This window comes from Dermacentor albipictus, chromosome 3, assembly GCF_038994185.2.
Source record: "Dermacentor albipictus isolate Rhodes 1998 colony chromosome 3, USDA_Dalb.pri_finalv2, whole genome shotgun sequence".
In the NCBI taxonomy this organism is placed as follows: Eukaryota; Metazoa; Arthropoda; class Arachnida; order Ixodida; family Ixodidae; genus Dermacentor; species Dermacentor albipictus.
This window is the reverse complement of record NC_091823.1, coordinates 110,508,905-110,531,357: the sequence shown is the minus strand read 5'-3', so window position 1 is coordinate 110,531,357 and position 22,453 is coordinate 110,508,905. Positions and strand designations below refer to the sequence as shown.

At 47.3% G+C, this 22,453-nt stretch overlaps 1 protein-coding gene across 4 annotated transcripts in view; it reads right to left on the bottom strand.

The window, feature by feature from the left end:
* The window catches only part of Rim (Rab3 interacting molecule), a 176,618-nt gene that overhangs the window by 90,383 nt on the left and 63,782 nt on the right, over window positions 1–22,453 (bottom strand). Inside the window, exon 1 of one of the 4 annotated variants that reach the window (XM_070535927.1) lies at window positions 5,891–5,960. The exons of the other annotated variants lie outside the window; for them this stretch is intronic. The gene's annotated coding sequence lies outside the window, so the exon portion shown is untranslated. Of the gene's footprint in view, window positions 1–5,890; window positions 5,961–22,453 lie in introns of those variants that run through there. 4 annotated transcript variants of the gene reach the window in all.

Below are 22,453 nucleotides of genomic sequence, written 5' to 3'. Positions count from 1 at the left end.
CACGTATTTTTCTAACGCTACATGGGCTTCGATTCGTATTCGCTCTTGTTGTTTGCTCTCTGTCCCGACAGCAATAAATACATTTGCAAAATCACCTTTCACTTAGTCTCACGTTGTTCTCAGAAGAAAGCATAACGGCTTTTCACCATTGTTGATATTAACTCTCTGTTTTGATGGTGTTAGACCAAACAACCGATGACGCAACTGCCGCGGAAATACTTAGGTCTTCATGCACCAGATGGAGCCCTGACATTTAGCGTTGGCGATGCGGAACGCTCCACTAAAGTATTCTTCGAGGACATGCGTGTAGTCGAGCTGTAGCCGTTTTTCGTGCGTCCACTTAAGCGGCCATGGACGCTATGATAAAATTGTCTATTGATTCTAAGCATAGAGGAGGAGGTGGAGGTGGAGGAGGATGAGGAGGAGGAGGTGTGTTGCTAGCCTGGCCTTGTCAGAAATGCCCTTTACCACGTGCAGTAGAGTTTGGAGCTCATCACAGCAGATACAGGTAAGCATACAGCGAAGCATATAGAAGGCCTATAGAGGGGAGCGCAAAGTTTCAAGCACATTTGTTCTGCCACTTGCTTTAAGGCAGCAATTCTGAAATTCTAATTGCTGTCAGACCATCTTAAGGACTCCAACAGCAATATAGATTTTTTTCGGTGCTTACAGCGCATGCATAACGTTGTAGTTTCTGCTGCGCATTTGTCCTGACGTACACTTTACTTCCATAAAGTTTCATTGTGTTACGCACAATGTCTGTTCGCAAACGGCTAACATTCTAATTCATCGACAATCTTTCTAGCCCTACCCTTCCATAATCCCCTCTCTCTAGCACCCGCGCCCTCCTTTTCCTCTCACAGAAGCAATATTGGGGTCCGATGATTAGCCTATCCACCAAGCAGGGCACGAAAAAGCTAAGATGAAGTTCGCATCTCCGTGGACACGGGTGATGCCTCCGATTTATTTATATTTCATCGCTTTATTTTTGTTTCTCCCCCCACTATCTCTAATGTTCCGCGCCAGCAACGACAACGCGCCGTTGGTGGCGCCAACCACGTAGTGTCTTCTGCCCGGGGCGGCATCCTGGTGACAGCGTCCAGTGAAGTTTTCAGAACGACCCTGAGCTGGAGGCACAGCGACGGGGGTGGTAAGGGGGGGGGGAGAAAGCAACTTAGAAAGAAAGTAAGTCCTGAAAAATGGGTCTGAATTCCGGGCGCACCCGTTTCTTTGGCACGGTCCGGACGAGAGCGCGCGCCACTGAAGCGACCTCGGAGGCCGCTCGTTCTCCTCGAACGAACCGCTGCTCTGTCAAGAAAGAGCACGATGCGGAGACGACGACGCAAAAGCAGAAGACGAAGCAGACGACGAGGAACAAGCAGCAGCAGCGCCAACGGCGGCGGCGGAGGCGAATACGACGACGACGCGGCGCCGCGCGCACACACACACACACACACACACACACACACACACACACACACACACACACCGTTTGTATTTTCAATTAGGGCAAAGGAGAGTCCGCGCGTTTCTCGAGCCGGCGCGGCACCCTTTGCCTTCGCCCTTTCCTCCGTCCATATATCGCCCTTCTTCCGGCCACCCACTTCACCCCGGTTTTGTGAGTATCCCTTTTTGCCCGCGCCGCCGAGCTCTTAATAAAATTAGGGTCTCGGAATTTCTCGAAGAATGTGGAGGAAAGTTAAGACGGGGGGAGCAGTGAGAGAGAGGCAACAAATGGGAGTTGCTGTCCCGACCGAACCGGAGTGTTCTAGCTTCGAGGTTTAAAAACCTCAAATAAAAAAAACTTATTTTTGCGTTATAGTTTAGTAAATTTATGCACGCAGACGACTTCTAGTATAAAGCACGGTTCGAGCGATCTCACCTCCTTCGCCTCTTCGCGTCGCATATTTCGTTCTTGGTGGTATTTGCACGTCGCATTAAGGACGGGGCATAAGGCCCGGAAGAGGAGCGACGAAATGACAAAGGCGTCAGCGTTCGAGTTGCTCGTCCTAGCGCGAGTTGCACAGTCTTTTCCTGTTTGATGTGCGCGTGTTTGAGGGTATAGGTAAAGTTCAAGTTTGCGTCGAATTCGAAGTGGGTCTTTAATTCTGACTGGGGATACGGAGAAGTGCAATAAACGAATGCTCGATCAAGTCAAAGTACACATAACATTGGATCATGCCATTGAGCGCTAGAGACGGCTTTGCCACTGCAGATATAAAAAGATAAATAAACGAAGAAAAGAAGAATGAAGTGAACGCGGTGATTCTGTATGTGTTCTTCCAAACATTGCTGGAAACGGCGCCCCTCGTCGAAGGATTGTTTAATAGACGAGACGTGACGTGACGAACAATATTGTCAGCTTCGCGCGTGGCAAAGATAGGGAGATGGCTAATGTGTGAATGGTGCATTCTCTGTATCGTTGACTTCAGCGCCGCCGTGTCAATGACCGGACCACAAACACACACACAAAAAAAAAACTGCGAAGTTGACGTAAAAAGTAATTTTCCTCTCTTTATTTGAAAATATATGATACAAGCAACCCCCCACAACTGTTTACTAATTATTTACTCAATGAATAGGGACCTTCTCTGCCACTCTGCCGCCTGGCCGCGTCATGTCCCCTTGCGTTTTTTGTCTGTGTACTTAACACAGCTCTACTGAGTGATACTGCCAGGGGCGGCTCTACAGGGGGCGGGGGGAGGGGGCAAGCTGAGCGGTAGAGGAGGGGGTGCGAAACCCCGGATATTTTCTCCTGCTCCTCCCCAATGTCCCTTCTGCCGCCGTACATAGTTCCAATAGGGGATATGCGGAATTCCGTAAGCAGGCTTTCCCACAGCTCACTTGGGCTGACGAAGTTGGCCGCGTTCCAGCTAATAGCCCTGTTAAACCTGAAGTACGCGTTTTCAAAGCTCGGATGGTGAGAGGGTGGGAAGGCAGCAGGCATGGTGTCCGCATTCCGCTATTTGACGCCCGAATGACAATTCTAACCCACTTACCCCATCCTTGTTAATTCAAAGTAGGTGTGTGGGAAGCCTGCTTACGGCATTACGCACATCTCCTGTTGATGTGGTGCCCTCCTGCATCCCAACGAAAATGAAAAGTTACGGTCTGCACTTTGAACAGCAAACTTCTGGTGTCGCCCATGATTACTGTGTTCAAATAAAGTCTAAAACAAGAAAGTCTAATAGCGGCCAAGCTCCACTTGGCAACGCTAAAACCGCGGTAGAGTTGTATTTTTTTTATTCAAAGAAAGCAAGGCGGATTGCATTCTGCGCTGGTTTGAAGGACGCACAGTGACGTGTATAATACTTATAGGCTGCGTATCGAGGCTGCAAGGAAAGCGTCTACTTCCTCAGGCGACAACCCAAAAAATACGGCCCCAAAATTTTTTCAAAAAGCTGGCTTCTCCGCATTCACACACCTTGTGGGGAGAAGGACAACTTGACAATTTTCGTCAACGGCCCTGCGAAGTGGAAATATTTACGTGTACCTGTAGCTGATAACGTTATAGTCAAAACGGTAGGCGCGATTAGTACTCGCTGTGCCGAAGATCATGGGAAAACTGGATAGGAACGAGATTGTCTGCTCCTAAAGGATACTGAAGACGCGCCTGTTGAGAGGCGGGAGCCTGTCGTATGTGAGCGTTCTCTTAAGCGTTGTCTTAAGCGTGCAGTGAGGGGTTCTCGTGAGGCAAAGCAGCGACAAGATCGCGAATTTCTACAACCATGACAACGGAGGGCCTGCAGGCGATGTAGAAGCTGCGGAATCGCTCGCAGCTGATGCGCTGTGCCCCGAAACAGCGACTATTTTCGGAGTGAGCAGGAAGCTAGAGTCCAATGGTCAGAAATGCGGTGGCGTCAGAGGAAGCATCGAAATGGAAGACGACGCCGCGTTAGGAGCGGGCTGTTGAGAACCGGCACAGCAGCGACAGCCTGCCACGGAAAGGCGCTCGATCGTGTGTCTTGGTCATAACTCCCAACCTTTGAGAGAATACTCGGCCGATCACCAATTGTTGCGGGAGCAATGACGAAGCCAAATAAGCCGCGCAAGGGGAGCAGCCGAACGCCTTAAAGGAGTCGTGGACGTCAGCACCCGGAAGACATTACCATGTCTCCTTGGGTCAACGACTAGCGGTGGAGTATGCGTGACTGCTACAAACAAACAAACAAACAAACAAACAAACAAACAAACAAACAAACAAACAAACAAACAAACAAACAAACAAACAAACAAACAAACAAACAAGCAGGCAAACAAACAAACAAAATAAGTAAGTAAGTAAGTAAGTAAGTAAGTAAGTATGTAAGTAAATAAATAAATAAATAAATAAATAAATAAATAAATAAATAAATAAATAAATAAATAAATAAATAAATAAATAAATAAGAGAGGCATTTATGCCAAGATCGAATTAGCACACTTCGGTTTTTTGAAAGGCGTTTGACTGGGTGCGCCATCAGAAGAACTCACACAGAATGTCAGCTTTCCGGAACATCAAAGCCCGAAAGCACATCGTAGAACGTTCGCGTTATAAACGTTTCGCGTGTTTCCGGCGCTATTTAACTTTGCATTTAATGAATGGCGTCACGAAAGTTCTGTTATATGAGAGCCAGTCTCTTACTCCCTCAAAGGAACTCCTAGCCACTTTCAGACAACGCTGCATGTCCCTTGGCTTTCAGTCACCTGCAGTAGTTCTGTTAGCGTTGAATCGATTAGCGTGGACCACGTGCGGAGCTCACGACACTGAGCAACTTGTATTTTGCACGTGTGGCAACGAAAAGAAAGCTGATAATAAAAACAATACGCAATTGACAAAAAGGTATGAAAAGTATGGCAAAGCATGCATTCACATGTTATCAAACAGACAGCAACGAGATGAGAAAGGGTATCAAAGACCCTGAATTGCTAAGCGTATCCGAAAAGAAGGCTAGTGAAAGAGGCCAAGCGTTTGGAATAAATAAATAAATAAATAAATAAATAAATAAATAAATAAATAAATAAATAAATAAATAAGAAAATAAATAAATAAATAAATAAATAAATAAATAAATAAATAAATAAATAAATAAGAAAACCGGACGGCCTCGTTTCAGCCTGTTACTCACGACTGATCTCCTCCTCATTAATTCACCACGTCGTTCTTTTCAGGATTACGTTTCATTCTCAGCCCCCTCAAATACTCGTCAACATCATGCTCTAAATATTGTTCCGAATGGTTCTCGTTCAGACTTGTTTTTGTACAGTTTTTTATTTTCCTCGTGCCATTCAGTGCTGGAATGCATTGCCCGGGAATGTACGCGGATGCCCTTTAGATGAATTTCTTACTGCTATTTAATGGTTGTAATGTGCCTGCGAAATTCATCGTTCTTTTTTCTTACTCCTGCTATGGTCAAATGTATGGCTGCAGTATGTACAAATAACATAAAATAAATAACCTGCTCTTCGCATGATCTTTTATTTTTGCGTTTGCAGAAGGTAATCGTATTCAGTCACCTGACGATCGCACTAGCGAAGATCCGGAAACGATGCTCTTGGTGGCACTGGGGCGCTAAAATTCAATACACGTATGCAGTGGAACGAGGTAGAGAAATTAGCTCGTAATCCTGCCACTAAATTGAACACATCCCACGCTACGGCCATATTTTGTAATTTTGTTTTCGCGCAATCCCCGCAGCGTCTTGCCACTTTGAAATGTACGTCCCTAAATTTGTAGAAGAGAAATAGCTTCCACCATTATCTATTGTGCTTGATCAATTATATATATATATATATATATATATATATATATATATATATATATATATATATATATATATATATATATATATATATATATATATATATATATATATATATATATATATAGGAAACCGAGGCATGTATTTACCGTCTGCCGTGGCGAAGAGAAAATGGAAAGAGAGATCTGCTCAGTGAACAAAAACAAGCCGCAGAACGGCGTGCCCGTCCTTATTTACTTATTTTTCCCAAACCACATTCAAAGTGCACGGGTAGAAGCAGCTGTGCGCCTAACTTTGCAAGAATCGATTTTTTTTATATTTCTTTCTTTTCTTTTCGCGGTCGCTCAAGCACGCAGCTGCGTCGGAATCGGTCTAAGATCTTGAACACAGCTGCTCTCTTAACTTAAATGCACGCACTCTGGAGATTTGAAAGCTCGTGGCAGTAAATATTTATGTTTTCATATCTGTAGTTAGACCCATCAATGTTTTGTTCCATGCATATTCAGTAAGAATGCGGGACCAGTGCAGATTCATTGTCGCCAGGGAGTATTAAAAAAGGGCCCACCTTCCTTACCCCTTTAAATGCTAGACGTAAATTGCTATGGGCATCTTAAACAATGTGAGAATTTTATTCTTTTTTCTTTCGCTTCAAGTGTTCTGACGTTCGCGTGCGACTTTGGATACGCGTTAGAAAATTAACGAAAAATGTGACGGGCAAGGCCTCACTCACTGCAACATTTCTCCCGAGCCCCTTTTTCTTTCAACAATGCATCAGGAGAGTGGCATCGCCTTGATTTGCGGACGCGAATACTGAGCGAATTATTTTTTTTTATAGGTAACAAAAAATTTTACAGTTTCACTTAGGCAGCGCGAAATAACACAGACGGAAGAAACGAATACACATACACAGCGCTTTCCCTTCGTCTACGTCATTTCGCACCGCCTAAGTCAAGGATGCTTTACCAACACGCCCAGCAAACCACCCTTCAGATTTACAGTTTGAGTAGAGACAACGTGCCAACCATTTACAAAAATGAGAAAATTGCCCATCTTTGCGCGCCTTCCCGACAAAATCAGAGTCGCTGACGAAAGCACGATCCGCGTCTATACGCAGGTAGGCAGCAAGCAACCCGCTATTTCTCTTCCGCAGCTGATAAATGTAGGCAAACGAGGTCATTCGATCCCTACGCTATAAAGACCTGATACCGTCGTTATGCCGAGGTAAATGCAGTTCCCCGCGCCGTTCTGTGCTGACTTGTGCTTCAAACTGTTTCTCCCTTTCCGAGGAAATTCTCATGTCCAGAAATTTAGCACATACCCCCTTCTGCTGTGCTTCACCGCTGTGCACCTGCGTGTCTCAATGAGCAGCATTTATATTGAAAGAAAGGATATTTCAGAAGGCCACCCGAATTTCAGCAGATTTCGCTTAGCAAAGTCCAGGAGGTGCACCCTTTTATTACTATGGTTATTTACGCCACTTAGTCGTAACGTCATTGCTGCGTTACAGCAGTGTTTTGGTCAGAATTAAAACACTGCCATAACGCAGCAGGAAAGTCGCGAATTAGTACAGTAAATGCGTCCGTTATTAGAAGAGCGTATCCTCTCGACGTTGCTAATTGAAAGTTGTTTAAATTCGGGCAGCCTTTTCAAATATTGTTCAAAATTTTCTGTTCATTTATTTACGATGGTGTACTGCAATGAAGTTAGAGAGATGGCCGCAGGGGCAATGTCCAAAATTCGTGGGTACGATCGCGTCACCTTCCCGGGTCGCATTGCCTTGCTTCACAAACTACCGGCAACTGATCATAGCAACATTTCTCTCTCTCTCTCTCTCTCTCTCTCTCTCTCTCTCTCTCTCTCTCTCTCTCATAGCTCAACTACTACGCTGGGAGCGGTAATAACGCTCTTGCAATCTTTTTCTAGGGCATCATTATGCGCTAACTTTGACTAAGCTGGCACAAACGATTGTCAAGATAAAAAAATAGAGTACTTTCATGTCGGCGTTATTTTCACGTTGTACGGTTACTTGTTGAGCGCACAGAGAGTACATCCATCGGGCTCCTGGAAGCCGCCGCGCTGAACGTTACATCATGCAAATGTGAAAGCGTCTGCGAAAGTTATCATCAGATTATTAGTAGCTCAAGTTGTCGGCAAAGTAACGCTATAGAAATCAAAACAAAACTATGGGAGCTAAAGTGCGCAGCATACGACACTCAACTTAGTGACTATAAGATCATAAACTGTTATGCGTGGTGTTAGAAAACGATTTTTCGGTTACATATATGTCCGACATCATAATAATAATAATAATAATCATCATCATCATCATCATTGTACTATGCGCGAATAGAAACGAAGCCTGTATGAACACCACCGGCCCAGCCGTTGTGCTATGTCATTTCTGCCCTGACTGGAGAAGCAGTGCCTTAACTATCTCCACAGCGCGTAACCAATCTTACGGAGCGTGGGTCAGCGCTGATATTTTTAGTTCAATGTTGCTCAACGTGAGCGTCATTGTAAACAGAAAAAAACAGAAAAATTATACATAACTATGTATCGCCTTCAAACACCTGTTACTGGATGGCCCGACACTACCTGCGAAACAACTTACAGACTAATGCGCCCTAGCGCATGAATTCATATTGCGCATAAATTAATAAATTCGAACATAAATGCGATGTATTTGATCAGTTGTCCTGTCCAATATCGCAGCAGTATTCTACGAGTTGTAGAACGAAACAGAGAGCAATTTTCTTAAAAAGGAAACGCTTTCGTTACCTGAAAGGCCGCCCTTTTAAACTGCATTGTTCTAGCGTGCTACTCAGCGTTGGTGTAGAGGGAAAGGGCCACAACGGTAGGGGGAAAAGGACAAAATGAAAAGTAGAGAAAAACAGATTCCAATTACAAAAGAAAAAAGAGAAGGAAGCATTTATTACAGTCGCATATGTTCGCATGTCCGGTTCACCTTCTCTCAGAAAAGCCGCAATGGCCTTCGTGGCACAGAGTATTTTGACCATGAACCTAAACGAACACTTTCCGAAAGCGGTCAGTTGTCGAGTTGCACAGTGCTGACAAAACCGTACGATGATGCGCAGATAAAAGTGAACCCGCCTTCCAATCCGGCAAAATAGAGAATCTCGCCAGAAATCGGCCGTGGTTTCTTTCATTTATTGAAAAGTAACCAGTGTTGCACTCGCTTCTGTATAAATCAAATGCATCAAATTAGCAAGGTAGGCCAGGCATCTGAAAATCTAGAATATGCCAGGAAGCAAAATGAAAATAGCGACACGACAATCACGCAAGTATCGCGAACGCGGGCAACATCACAAAGAAAAAAAGAACGCCCTAGTTGGGAAGCGAGGCCCCGGCAATCGAAAGACGCAGTCAAAACACTAAGATTACGCCCCCCCCCCCGCCATCTTCTTTCCATTCGCTATAAGCTCGTAACACGAGCACACATATCACCGTAGGCACAAACATACTAAGCTTAAAGAGAAAGTCGCATTCTACACCGACGCATCAAGTGCTGTCGTAACGTTAATGAGGCTCCCAGATATCAATTTCTTTCCTTAGAAAACGCGCGCAGATTGCTCAACGCTTTCATTCATGTCGTAACCGGATTCAATTATCGTCCCAATGCCAGCGTAACGTCTTTTTCCTGAATGTCGCCGAGTGCCGTTCAAAAGACACAGAAACCCCAGACAAAACGATTCCGGTATAATTCGCCCAGCGGCAGCGTAGTACATTTCTTGCCTAGTCGGCATCCCCCTCCTATAGTTGCCGAACAAGATCGTTCGCGTCGACCAACAAAACTCGGGCGGGTATCGCGCAGCCTCATACACCCCAAATGCACCGCCCAGCGAGGAAGTTTCAAGCGACCCCATAGCGTTATACAACGGCAAGCGACACGGCTCCCTGATGTACGCCGAGACGTGGAAAAGGGGGGAGGGGGGTCTCCTCTTTAATGCTTTACAAGAGGCGCTCGGGACCGGCAAACAGACGGGCGCCGTTCGCGGCAGCCTTTCTACTTGTGACGCGTACTACACCGAGCGATGGCGCCGCCAAGAAATGGTCAAACAGCGTCCTTTCGCGATCCGGCACCGCGACGCGCCAGCGCTGAAAACATACTAGTGGCTGCAGTGTGCGAGACACAAAGGCGAAGCTAGAGAGGAAAGAAGGCAAGGGTGTCGGTGGGGAGCAAAAAAAAAATGGGGAGAAGAGGAAGGGGGGGGGAGGGGGGTGAAGCGAGCCAGCTAGCGAGCGAGGAACACAACCGAGCATCGGCGCGCCTCAGCGAAGCACTAGAGGCCCGCATTCCGAATCAATGAAGTCCATCCGCCGGCGGCAGTGCTACTCTTCCACCTTCGCCACGTCGACGTCCTCGCCCACCGCACCGCTGACGTCAATGGTGGCGTAGAGCGTGACGTCAATCGCGTCACGCTGTGGCACGAACTCGCGCGCGCAGCGCGCATGAATCCCCCCAACGCCCCTTTGCGCCCGGTCGCAGCACTCTTCTCACACACACACACACACTTTCCTTTCTTTTTGGGGCAAAATACTAGCGCGCGCGCGCGCGCGTTGGTGGCGCGTCTCGTCTCCAAACGAGCCGGAGAGGGGTGTGTGGTGTGCGCGTTACCGAACGAAATTCTCCCGCGCGAGCCGTCAGCCATTATCTCCCTCCGTGTTCTGCTCCCACACTCCCGCACGTCCTTCAGCTGTTCCCGAAACGTGGTGTTCCGTTTTCGCCCCTTCGAGCTTGACCGTCCGTTTAAGCAACGTTCCAAATGCTCCTGCTGGCTACTGCCGAAATCTCCCCCGACGCCCGTGCGTTTTGATGACGCGATACGTTCCTTTCCCTTCACCTCCTCTCTCTCACTCTGCCTGTCGCTCTCTCTACTATTTCTCGCTGTGCTCTCTCTAACGTCTCGCTGTCTCGCTTGCCTTCTCGTATTCAGGAAATGCCGTCATTCGCCAGCTATGACGTCCACAGCACTCGCACGTCGACGACGGGCCCTCGAAGAATGAACGAAAAAAAAAGATAAAGAAACAACGAAACTTACGCGCGATAAATAAGACTCCGATAGAGTGAACCGACATAGGGCACACCCCCCAGTCGCGCGTACGCACTCCCGATTTTAGCCGCAACAGCTGCGCGCGGGCATCTCCACACGCGGACGTAAGCAGCTTTTAACGGCGTCTCCCGCTCACCCTTCCCACCCGTCCACGCCCTCACCTCCCGGTCCCCCAGAATGAAAGACACGCAATATCCGCTTCGTGGTTTTATCGGATAACCGCTGCCTCATTGCTGAAGCAAACAGGCACTAAACCTGCGGCCGCTGCCGTAAAGATAAGCGCCGGCGGCCGGACGCACTGTTCCCGTGGCAGCATCTCGTCTCAGTTCGCTGCTACTCTCTTTCAGCTCGATGGACTAATTTTAGGACCGGGCTACCGAACAGGAAACGCCGTCGTTGGTTTTATAGGAGCCGCCATTACTGGCTGCCTACGCTCACTTTGGCTTAGCGATGACCTCATCGGCTAAGCGCTGCGGCGACGACGCCGCGTTTTCAACCCCTGCATGCGACTAGCTCTGAAAAACGTGATAGTCTCGCTGTCGTAGTGATGAATGAATGAATGAATGAATGAATGAATGAATGAATGAATGAATGAATGAATGAACCAATTAATGCAGTTATTTATTTACAAATACTTTCGGTTGGAAACAAGGCCAACAAGGAAACGGGAGAGCAATGATCATTCAACATGTAATACACAGTTAACAGAATAAGACATAAAAAAAAAGGTGTCCGACTATTACGATACCCCCTGATGCAAAATTTGAGCGCAGCCCGATACGTGTTTTCATTTCGCGATATATCCAGGCAAAGAAGTTGCGACCGAAATCACCGCACCGACTGGAAGTGGCATAGAGAAAGAAATTCAACAAGAGGGGACACTCGGCAAAGAGTGGCAACAATAAACACGTCACGTCCAGTGTTAATCCCATCCGTTAGGTCACGCGAGCATCGTGAAAAAAAAAAGTGGGATGAATTTAGACAGCGTTTTATCTCTTTTTTAATTCTTTCCCGCTAAAACTAAATAGTTTTGCCTAGAAGTGAACTTATACTTTGCGACTTATTTTATTTGCGTTACCTAGCAACAAGCTAGTGGCACGCCGAACCCATCATGTGCATACATCATGCGCCAGACACGCCACTGAAAGCCAGCGAGGCCGGATGCGCATGTGAAGTTCGCCTCTTTGGCAACCCGTCTCTTTTAGATGTAGCCTGTGTGTTGGGCTCCCGGCGTATTCTTGCATTCCTTGTGCACTTCGACACGTCGCCAATGCACTATTGAACTACGGCGAGGTGAGAAATCTTGTGTGACAGCCTGCAACGCATTTCAACCAATTTAGGATTTTACGACACGGAACCGAGACTTGTGACGCAGTTAGCGCTAAACAGCTCGGCTGTCCTGGCGTAGTTAACTTGAGTTAATGACTCGTACTGGGACACCTCTGCGACGCTTTCTATGAGCCCCCACGTTATTTTAACCTTTTGCGGTAGTTTATCGGCACGCTCGCCGCATCCGGCTTTGTGACGCAGTTAGTTTCGCGTGTACTGAATCTTACTGGGACAAGTTTTGACACTTTCTCTGGCCCCGAACATCATTGCAATTAATTTCGTTACTCTTTGGGATACTTTTGAGGCCCGCTCCCCGTGCCTGGCATTGTGATGCAGTTAGCGAAAAGCAGCTTGGTCGCGGTGAGAAAGTAAGTTTGGTCTGTGCTAAATCTCAGTGGAACAAGTTTGTGACGCTTTTTGTGGCCCCGCAACTAAATATACCTTCTTTCGATACTCACGCTTGTCGAAAACGCGACGAGCGATTGCCACGAGTGATAACACTTGAGTGTGTTGCCCGCGCCGGCTGAACACGCAAGAGATAAATAACGCCGAGGAGCTCAAGCACCAAGAATTTGAAAAATCTGTCTGTGAACGACTGAAAACAGGCTTTGCACCCACGAATTTGTCTTGAGAGCGAGTATAAGGAATTCTGCCAGCGTCCAGCAAGGTCTGGCTGAGAGCCTGTGGTGTGGCCACTTCTATGTACGTAGCATACCAGTGCGTCGGCTGAGGCTAAGTTGTGTTGTAAACGCGCAGTCACCCGTGTATTTGTGCTCTTAAGGCGCAGGAAATAATGACCCGGAAAGGGACATGCTTGGGGGGGGGGGGTAATCAGATGTTTTCATGTTTTATGGTATTGTTTGGGATGAGTCAGGCATATCCTACGCCACGCGTACGTAGAAGCGAATTGCTTTGGTTTGTAATGCCACCCATTCACGACTTTCGCACGCTTCGCCTCTACACGCAGTATACATATAAGGTCTAAACACCAAAATGACACATGCTTTAAATTTTTTCAGCTGATGCCATCCGTAGGAGCTTCGTACGAGAACTACTGCTGCTTACATGATGCCACAACGTCGGATGAACGCACAGAAAGCCCGGAACGAGCATTTATATAGGGCACAATAAACAGTTCCTCATTTACGATGCGTCTTGCGTCTGCTTCATGAAATTGCACGTCGCACAGATTCGATGGAGGCTTGTAGAGATCCTTCGCAATCATTTGTACTAAATAAAACGATTCCGTACTATGAACGCGCGCGGTTAAACAGCAGAAGCAAAACAAGAAAAAAAAAACTGGCTGTGGCTTAGCTAAGGTTAAGCCCAGGATGCGAAGCATACTAGCCTTTATTTTAACGCGACAGCGTTAAGGAGCTTGTGTCGCAGAAAAGCGGTGTCGTCGGCGTCGGGCTCAGGCGTGCGGGCGCTTGCTCAGGCGCACATTTCGTTGTCGCGCCGAACGCTGCGTTGCTCGACGCTCACCGCGTCCGATGCGGGGCGCGTAGTCGCTGCGCCGTAGCAAAGCCACCTAGAAACAGTCTCTGTAGCACGTCGCAACCTTCGCTTCTCATTCCAACGAGCAGCTCTGTCTCCAGAGGCATCTCACCTCGTGAGTGTCTAGCAGAGGCAAGCCGCAGCTGCTTATATACCGCCGCGGACGCCGCGAGCGACTGCGCGAGTTGGAGCCGCGTTTCTCCTATGTCGTGACGTCACGGTGTCACGTGGTCAGCCTTGAAGGCGACGCCGCGAGCGACGGCGCGAGCGACGGCGCGAGTTGGAGCCCCGTTTCTCCTCTGTCGTGGACGTCACGGTGTCATGTGGTCAGCCTTGAAGGCGACGCCGCGAGCAACGGCGCGAGTTGGGTGCCCCGTTTCTCCTCTGTCGTGACATCACGGTGTCACGTGGCATTGAAGGCGACACCGCCGCGCCTGAGGAGCTGGGTTGAGCTCTAGTAATATGCTTCGCATAAAAAATGCCCCGCCGATTAGCGCAGTCAGCGCAACGCGTACTAGGCTAGCGTTCAAAATGCGCGCGCCCAAAACCGAAACCGGACATGTTGATCCCATCCGGTTGGTGCGCTGCAGTTAATTCGGCCACTGGGCTCTATGGGAGCGTCCGCTCTAGTTGAATGCATTTCTCTATGGCTGTGGGCCAGTGCGTCAGCGCCTTCGTAGAGGGAGGGGCAGAATACTAGTGATATAGACCTTTTTCATCCGCGATGTGGCAGCAGTGCGTTCATGACCCCAGAGAACTTCCCGTCAGCCATTTTCGAGAGTCCGATCAGCCAAGAAAGAAGAAGTAGTTTGCCCCATAGTATACTGTAGGCACATATTCTTGATGTTTTCAGATATAAATAAAACGTGCAGCATGCGTCGAACTCATGTACGGGCTTTTTTTTTGTTGCACTTTACAATACAATTCATTGTCAAACACTCCAACTCCCGAAAAAAACTGGTGCCAGCTGGAGGGTCCTGTAAGTTTATAGAATATTGTAATTTGTGTTGTTCCTGAGGGCTTAACCGGAAGTCTTCTGGGAACTCTGTTTATATAAGCATGAAAAGGAAATGACGCGTGATTCTGCAAGTCATGAAGGAGCACCGCGAAGCGTCGTGAGGGACAGTATGGGAACGCTGGTACGAGATAAGCGGCGCTGGAGCCAGTTGTGGAAGACGACGACGAACGCGCGAGCAGCTGCACGAGCGCGTCGGCACGGTTTACACCGAGGGACGCCGACGCTCAACTCAGGAAAGCGTGCCTAAGGGGTACGCTCTAAAAAGAGCAATCCAACCATGAATTTAACTGTGGCAAATACATTCAGAAAGAACAGCAGGAAGCTGTTGGCCAGTGCGTGCGTTTACAGTGAGGGCTGGAAGTGAACGAATGGAGCGAACACACACTCATTCAAGCAAGCGAACGAACAAACAAATAATTAAATTTCGCAGAACAAAATTCCCCTTTCTCTTCTTTTTCTTTTTTTTCTTTTTTCAGGAAAGAGGAGGCGGAGCTTGAAAATGTAGAGAGATGAGATAAGCTGGTGCGTGGCTGTGAATGTTAGGTGTAGGAGGCGGTGTTCACCGCACAAAGCCAGGCCGTGTGGTGAAGCACGCTTCTAGAAGAATTGTGCGTCGTCGCGCGCATAGCATCGGCGCTGCTACACGAGGAAATTTACATAATGGCCCATAAGCAGGCTCCGAGAATCGACGCCTTCAGATTAAGCAGTAAACGGTAACAGCAATGGTAAACAACAGCAAGAAGTAGTGGTTAAAAGCGAGTAGTAAAAGCGAGAACCTTGATATTAATTAACGTATACATGTAAATGTCTACCCTGAAGCTTTCAGAAAAAACGGCGTGGCGTTAGACTAGCCGGTGATCACCGAAATTTCCATGTTCTACACGGAAGAGATGTTTATTTATTTATTTATTTATTTATTTATTTATTTATTTATTTATTCATTCATTCACTCACTTTGAAAATTCTACAGGCCATTATGGATGGCCCAAGCAGGAGTATAATTAGAAAACATGCGTAGAAAATTATGTACAGGAAGTATTCCATACATAACGCCAAAATAATGCTACCCAATAACACTCAAGGAAAAATTTATAGGACACCACAAAGAAGAAGGCACTCCGTTATCGTCCGTCTTCTTCGCGTGGGTGTCCCTTTCACACCTAAACTGTTCAACTGCGACGACTTTCAGAAAGTTTAACATATTCTAGAGTACTCGATGGAACGCAGAGCGCAACTGCTTGCTTTTCCCTCTCCCTTTGCTTTAGACGGTTTTAAAAAACCGGAATAACGATTTTAGTTTTTTTCCCCATTTCCGTACTTTCAGTTCCGATGTTGACGCCGTATTTCGATGAGCGTAAAATTAGAGAAAGCTCGTGCCCTTAAGCTCAGGTGCACAGTGAAGAACCCCGAGCGGTCTAAATTAATCCGGAGTATCCCACTACGGGGACGCCGCATAACCCATTGCGCCCTGTCGGAGCGTTAAACCCCACAACTTTATTTAGTATCGTTGGTATCATCAATGTCGATGACGATGCTTTTGGATCCCTTCGGCGCCAATCGTCGGTGCGTTTCCTGCAATTTCTTTGAAGCAAGGAAAACGGCATATGCGCTGACTAAACATTAATGTTCTTACAGGCCATTGCTCAATTTTAGGCACTGGCGGCGGCCGGGAAATTCAAGTCGTTAATCACATTATGAAATATCCAATTAATATTTAGGTCATAAAGCAACACTTCGGCTATATGAATGACGCCGTACTGGCTGCCTTGACAATACATGTAGTTATTTAAGACGCACGTGACTCTAAGTTCAAGTTCTTTTTTTTTCTTTTTTCTTTTCCCGGCTTAATAAAAACGCGAGCACTACGACTTGTAATCCAGCGGCTGGTGTTAGCCACGCGAGCAACTTAATCTCGGCGAACATGCTAGCTTCTGCCGATGGGTCACGTTCAGCGTTAGTGAAATTTTCTTGCGGGGCTATTTCTAGGCACAGAGACGAAGCTGTCCATGAAACCCAGCGGTAAACACACCCAGAAGACGGCCTCCCACTTTTTCCTTCGAAGTTGCCGCGTGGACAGATAGAGGGGGCAATAAAAGAAGGTGAGAGAGCTAGAGAGAGAGAGGGAGAGATTGAAAATACCGCTTAATTAGCGCCGTTCGCAAGGCCGCTTTTCGCTGCCAGAGACAGGTCCTGATCTTCAAACAAAGACGGAGCAGACTAAAGCGGTCCCCCCCCCCCCCCCCAAAAAAAAAGACTGGTATAGCCTAGCAGAATTCTGTTGAACCGGAGAGAGAAGGCGAACAAAGGAAAAATGAGATAAACCGAAGATCAAAGGCCAGTCACGGTAAGGCTGAACAACGCTGCTGTCCGGGTCATGCCTCGCTCTTTCCAGGGAAGTGCGCGGAGATTGACCTTTTTTCGACCAGCCCTCTTCAGCGCCCCACCATTCTCTATCGCTTAATTACAAAAAAACCCGACTGCCCTTTCCACTCGCTTCTCGTCTCCCGTACGCCAACAAACCGAGCCGTAGGCATCTCGCGGCCCGTGTCCTTGCTCGTTTATTTTGCGATTGCGCTTTCTTCCCGAACATCAAACAGAACTGCTGACACGTCCCCCTCTGCCCCTCCCGAACTACTACTACCAGCGCCGCACAATGACTCGATTCCGAGTCAATGCCAGTTTGGGCTGCTGCCGCTGCTCCTAGCGCTTCTGCCGCTGTTGAAGCCACAATCGAGGCAGCCAACACGGTTGACGAGAAAGTCGTCCATCCGTTCTATTTACCCGCAAAGAAAGGGAAAAAAAAAAAGAACTACTTCGGTGTTTTTATCCCCCCTTCTCGCTTACGTGAAAGTCAGCGCTTGTAAACGCAGATATTCTGCCCGCGTCCGGCAACGTCTTTTTCTTTTTTATTTTGCACCTTTTTCGGGGGCAAATTCTTCGTTGTTTTACGCCCGAAAAGCAAGAGAACAGCGAATTCGAGCCATAGTTGGTGGTGTGGTACACCGTCTGTTCTGACGTCGCTAGTGATTTTGAGGCAAACGCTGCGGCTGTCGTCGTCGTCTCGCTGCACCACAATGCCGACTCTGGAAGCCGGAAGGTCGGCTGCATTGCCTAACGTGGACGTACTGGGGAGAAAACCAAACTGTTTCAACCGAGTATAATTGAAAAAACGGGCACGTTTACGTGCACGGGCGTTTAAAATGTGTGAATTCTACGTGCGCGCGAAAAATAAGAAAACATCTCAGTGGACCTTTCGCATTCAGGAATGCGTGTTTACAGCTTCTCTATTACGTGAACTGAGGTGACGCTGTAAGACTACAGGCAGACGGCTCAGAAAAGAAAGAAACAGAAAAAAAAAATTGAAAAGATACCGCGAACGGCAGGTTACATGGAAGCTATCCCTAAGGACAAATACATATGTCTAACCCCGGGCGCACGCGAGCTCATTATCACACATCCCGCCATAGCGTGCTGCAATTTACTATTAGAACCGATGCGCAGTCTACGCTAATGCCATCGTGATGCTACCGTTGTGCCGCGCTGCATGGAACTACACCGCGTTAGCAGCGCCGTTCTTGAGGTGTGAGAAGAATCGAAATGTGGCCACAGGGTTTGGACATCTCCTCCTACAGCTGAAGCAACTGGGGGAGGAGCACACTGCATCAAAATCACATGTATGCAAAAAAAGGAAGCTATATATGTATATTGTTGTTGTTGTTGTTGTTGTTGTTGTTGTTGTTGTTGTTGTTGTTGTTGTTTTTGTCGCTGTGATTGTTGTTGCTGCTGCTGTCTCAAAACATCTGTTCAGAGGGAGATGCGTTTCCTTTTATAATTTTTTTTTACCTTTCGACATTCGTGACGTATAGTGTTTGCCTGCTCCTTGTGGCTTTTATTTTGTTTCCGTAATTAGTGTCGGGTATATTCATCGGGCACTCGCGCAATAAACTTCCGTTGCGAGTCATCCCTCGTGGTGTCCCCGCGCTTCTGTCGCGCCCGCATTTTTCGGGCTTTACCACGAATGTATAGATGTATAGTAGGGTGGGCTTTACCACCAGCCCACCCGACTATACATCTTGGTTTCAAGTGTAACGCCACGTCGTCTTCGTCCGCCACAGCCTCGTGCGCAGGCCTTTGCACCTCACAACCTCCGCGCGCGACCGAATAGCCACCTCCTCCTCCCCTCCCCTCCTCCCCCCCCCCCTATACACACACATACAACCATTCTTGAATGATGCGTGATGGCTCTGTGGCCAGCTGGCATCTGCGGCACCCAACTTCATAGTGGCACCAGCACGGTAGGAGCTCAAACCCTTGTGTTGGGTAAAGTTTGATTTCTCTGAGCAATATGGCGACGGTAAAGCTGATGGTGAGGAGGCGACCCGAAGGGACGACGACCTAAACGAAATGTGGAAGCAGCAAACGCTATTTGCTGGATTTCCGCTGCCGTAACACTAAAGAAAAGAAGTAATATTACGGTCGTTGCCTCAACAGGAATCACCGTGGAACGCTGTTGATTACGTTACCAGACGTGCGCGTTTTGCTTTGCCGCCTTCTAAACGATGCACGCCGGTGTGTAGCGGCAAATTTCCGCAGTATGGCGGCTTTAGAAAAATTAGTGAATGCGCACGCCTTCCGTGGGTTTTCGCCCATTTGCGAATGCACGCAAAGGGAGTTGTGATGGCCTTGGACGGTTGAGATAGCGGTGGCTGAGATTAGCGCGATAAATAAGGTCACAAAATTGCCAGCTGGGGGCCGAATTCACAAAGCTTTTCCTTCGTAAGTGCTCTTTTCCATTCGTCGGCAGCTTCCACTAATAATATGTTCAGCATCAGGATTGGCTGGACATGGCTCCTGTGAACAATTCTATAGTAAGAATATTTTTGTGTGTTTCTGTGAATACGGGCCCAGATCTAGTCGAACCTAGTGTGTTTGATTTTCACCAGTTGGAGCGCGTGTGCATAACTTTTCGCAGGGTTTCTTCTTCAACTGACATTATCAACGTGCGCCTCGCGCAAACGAGATTCGCGCTGATGGTCTTTTAATTAAAAAAAAAGAAAAAAATGAGAGAAAGCTAGTAGCATAGTCAGCGAAGGCGCAAGCAAGACCAATCTCATCAGAAAGACAACTTCCGTTTTCTTGAACTTTCTTGCTCTTTCTTGTTCAATGGGTCAAGAAAGAACTTCTAGTTCTATCTTGCACAGTGAAATGAGAAAGAACTTCCCTTTTCCTTCCCCGTATTTGCAAAAGTATTTGTTACGTCACAAGTGTTCGTAAGAACAAAACGCAAACCAATCATGATGCTGTGTATATTACTAGCGAAGGCGGTAGGTCACCAGAAAAGAGGTTTCGCGAACAGAGTCAAGGCGCCACGATATTTGTGAATCCAGCCCCTTGTTCTGTCGCAGTCAGTTGAAAAGGGTCGCTATAACGTAAAGCTATTGTAAACTTTTCTATTCCAATTCTACAATCAGCCCTCTACGACTGGGCAAAAAATTATGGAGCCACCACCTATGCGCCTGTCTGTCCTGCGACGTCACGAAGCCCGCGAAAACGCCCCATCTGATATGATATGTGCACGCTGATTACGCATGATTAGAGCGAACGGCAGAAATAATAATTTATGATTCGACGCCTTTCTCGCCATCAGCGAAAAAGGCGTTCTTTGACTAATTGCTTTGGTCAAATTTTTTCAGCCTGCACCCACTCTGCCTGTCTGTCACGCGACGTCACAAAACCGCAAAAACTCACCGCGTCAAAGTGACGTGTACGCGTTAAATACGCATTAACATGCCGAACAAAACTGAAAGTTTTTTTAATAGCTGGGCACTGCCCCGTTCCAAGAGGAATAGAAGATGGCTGCCCGCCGATCGGTGGGACATTAGGATCTGCCGGGGAGTACGAGTTTATTTGCGCATAATAAAAGATTTCGCGTGGCCGTATAACGTTATCGAGACCTTTCAGAATGTATACGACATTACCTTACCAACTCTTCTTTGCTGAGTATCCGTTTTGGCGCCATCCTTAACTTCTTCCATTTCACGCCGCTGCGATTTTCGACCAGCCACCGCAAGCTGAGTAAGGGGAAGCGGACCAGTCGCAGCCGTCGGCACCGCCCTCCTCATCTGGTTATCTACTTTTACTGTGCTTGCTCGGCCCCGTCTAAACTCTCTCTACTTGAGCGTGCTCCTCGCCTCGTCTCAGCCAGTTAGATAAGAAAAACTACTCAACGTAGGCTACGCTATTCGCTCTGAAAGCAAAATAAAGTGACATCCTATAAACGAGAAGGGCTGTTGATTGGGCTTTTCAAACAACCCTGCTGGTTACCACCCGATGCTTGCGTCGATGGTTACGTAATTTTGACGTCAGACGATCAGAATAAAAACAGATTGGAATAGTTTTACATTATAGGGCCCAAGCTTAGCGTAACAGTGGATGTTTCAACGGGGAAACGGCACGTTGTGTGCCATAACTATATACACGGTCAAGCAAACAAACCACGATCACATTTAAGCTCTTCGCAGCTTGAACGGGCGCGTTATACTTATATACGAGTAGAAATAAACTTATTGCTGGTCGTGGCGTTTGCGAGAGTCAGTGCTCCACCTCTGTCACCGAGGTCAACATCGTCTATAAAAAGCAATGTCATCACGGCTGTCAGTGTGCCGCGCTCTCTGGAGGCAAGCATCTGAGTGAAAAAAAAAAAAGAGCAGCTGCGATAGGCTTCACAAGTCTAGCTTATATAGGAAGCCCACAACTGGGCTCCTAAAAGCAGTTGGTGATCAAAGTGCCTGTCACAAAAGCGCCTGGCACGGCTCGTCCGCAGTGCAACTCCACGATGAAACAAAAAAAGTGCTTTCTGTTAAAGAATCCGGTTCCGAGAAAGTGCTATTTAGGGCAGAGCCACTATACGAGACAAAAAATTTAAGAAATAAGTATGGCGCACACTTCTGTCTTGAAAGCGAAGCAGCTTTCAGACGCACTAGAGCCAGTCAGCGTCTCTCTCTCTCTCTCTGTCTCTGTTTCTTTTCTCACTTATTTATTGCTAAGGTCTGAGGCGCCTAATAAGATAATCTAGCTTAAATTGCAAGCTCAGCCACGCGAACGCGTGTGCTCAAAGCGTCGTTTAACGTCCTTATTGAATTACTGCTTCGAATATGCGCGTTAACATTATGCTCTAACAAAAGGAATTTATTCTTAGCAGACATTGAAAAAAACAAAGGGCATACGAGCGAAAGGACCTCCACTTTATGCATAGTCAGAGCTACAAATTGCATTAAATGCCGAAAGACAGCAAGTAATACAATAAAAATGCTCCTGGGAACAAAAGAAAAGGGGGTGGTGTGTGTATGTGTGTGCGGGGGGAGTGGGGCGGCGAGGGACTCTCTCCGTGCCAGTCAGCGGACAGAAAAGAAAAAGAAAAAGAAAAAGAAAGAAGGAAGGAAGAAAACAAAATTGAACCACACCTGAGAAATAAAGGCTCCCGGAGCACACACGGGAAGCGGTCGAATGCTACAAGCACGAAAACTGCACAACGAGGCTGATGAAAAAAATAATTAGATTGTCGCAATTATTGAAATTTCTTGCACCCATTAGCGGGTGGATGTTGCGACAGGCTTTTGGGCAACAGCGATTGTAATTCAGTTACGAGGTCTCGCAGCGATCTTCTATCATCCATGATTGAGGTCACGTCTGCAAAAAAAAAAAAAAGAAGAAACTTCACGCGTTTGCGGTACGATTGCAGCTTGCGGCGTCTGCGTTCGTTGCTCTTATAAGTCGTTTGGCTCGCTGTCAATCTT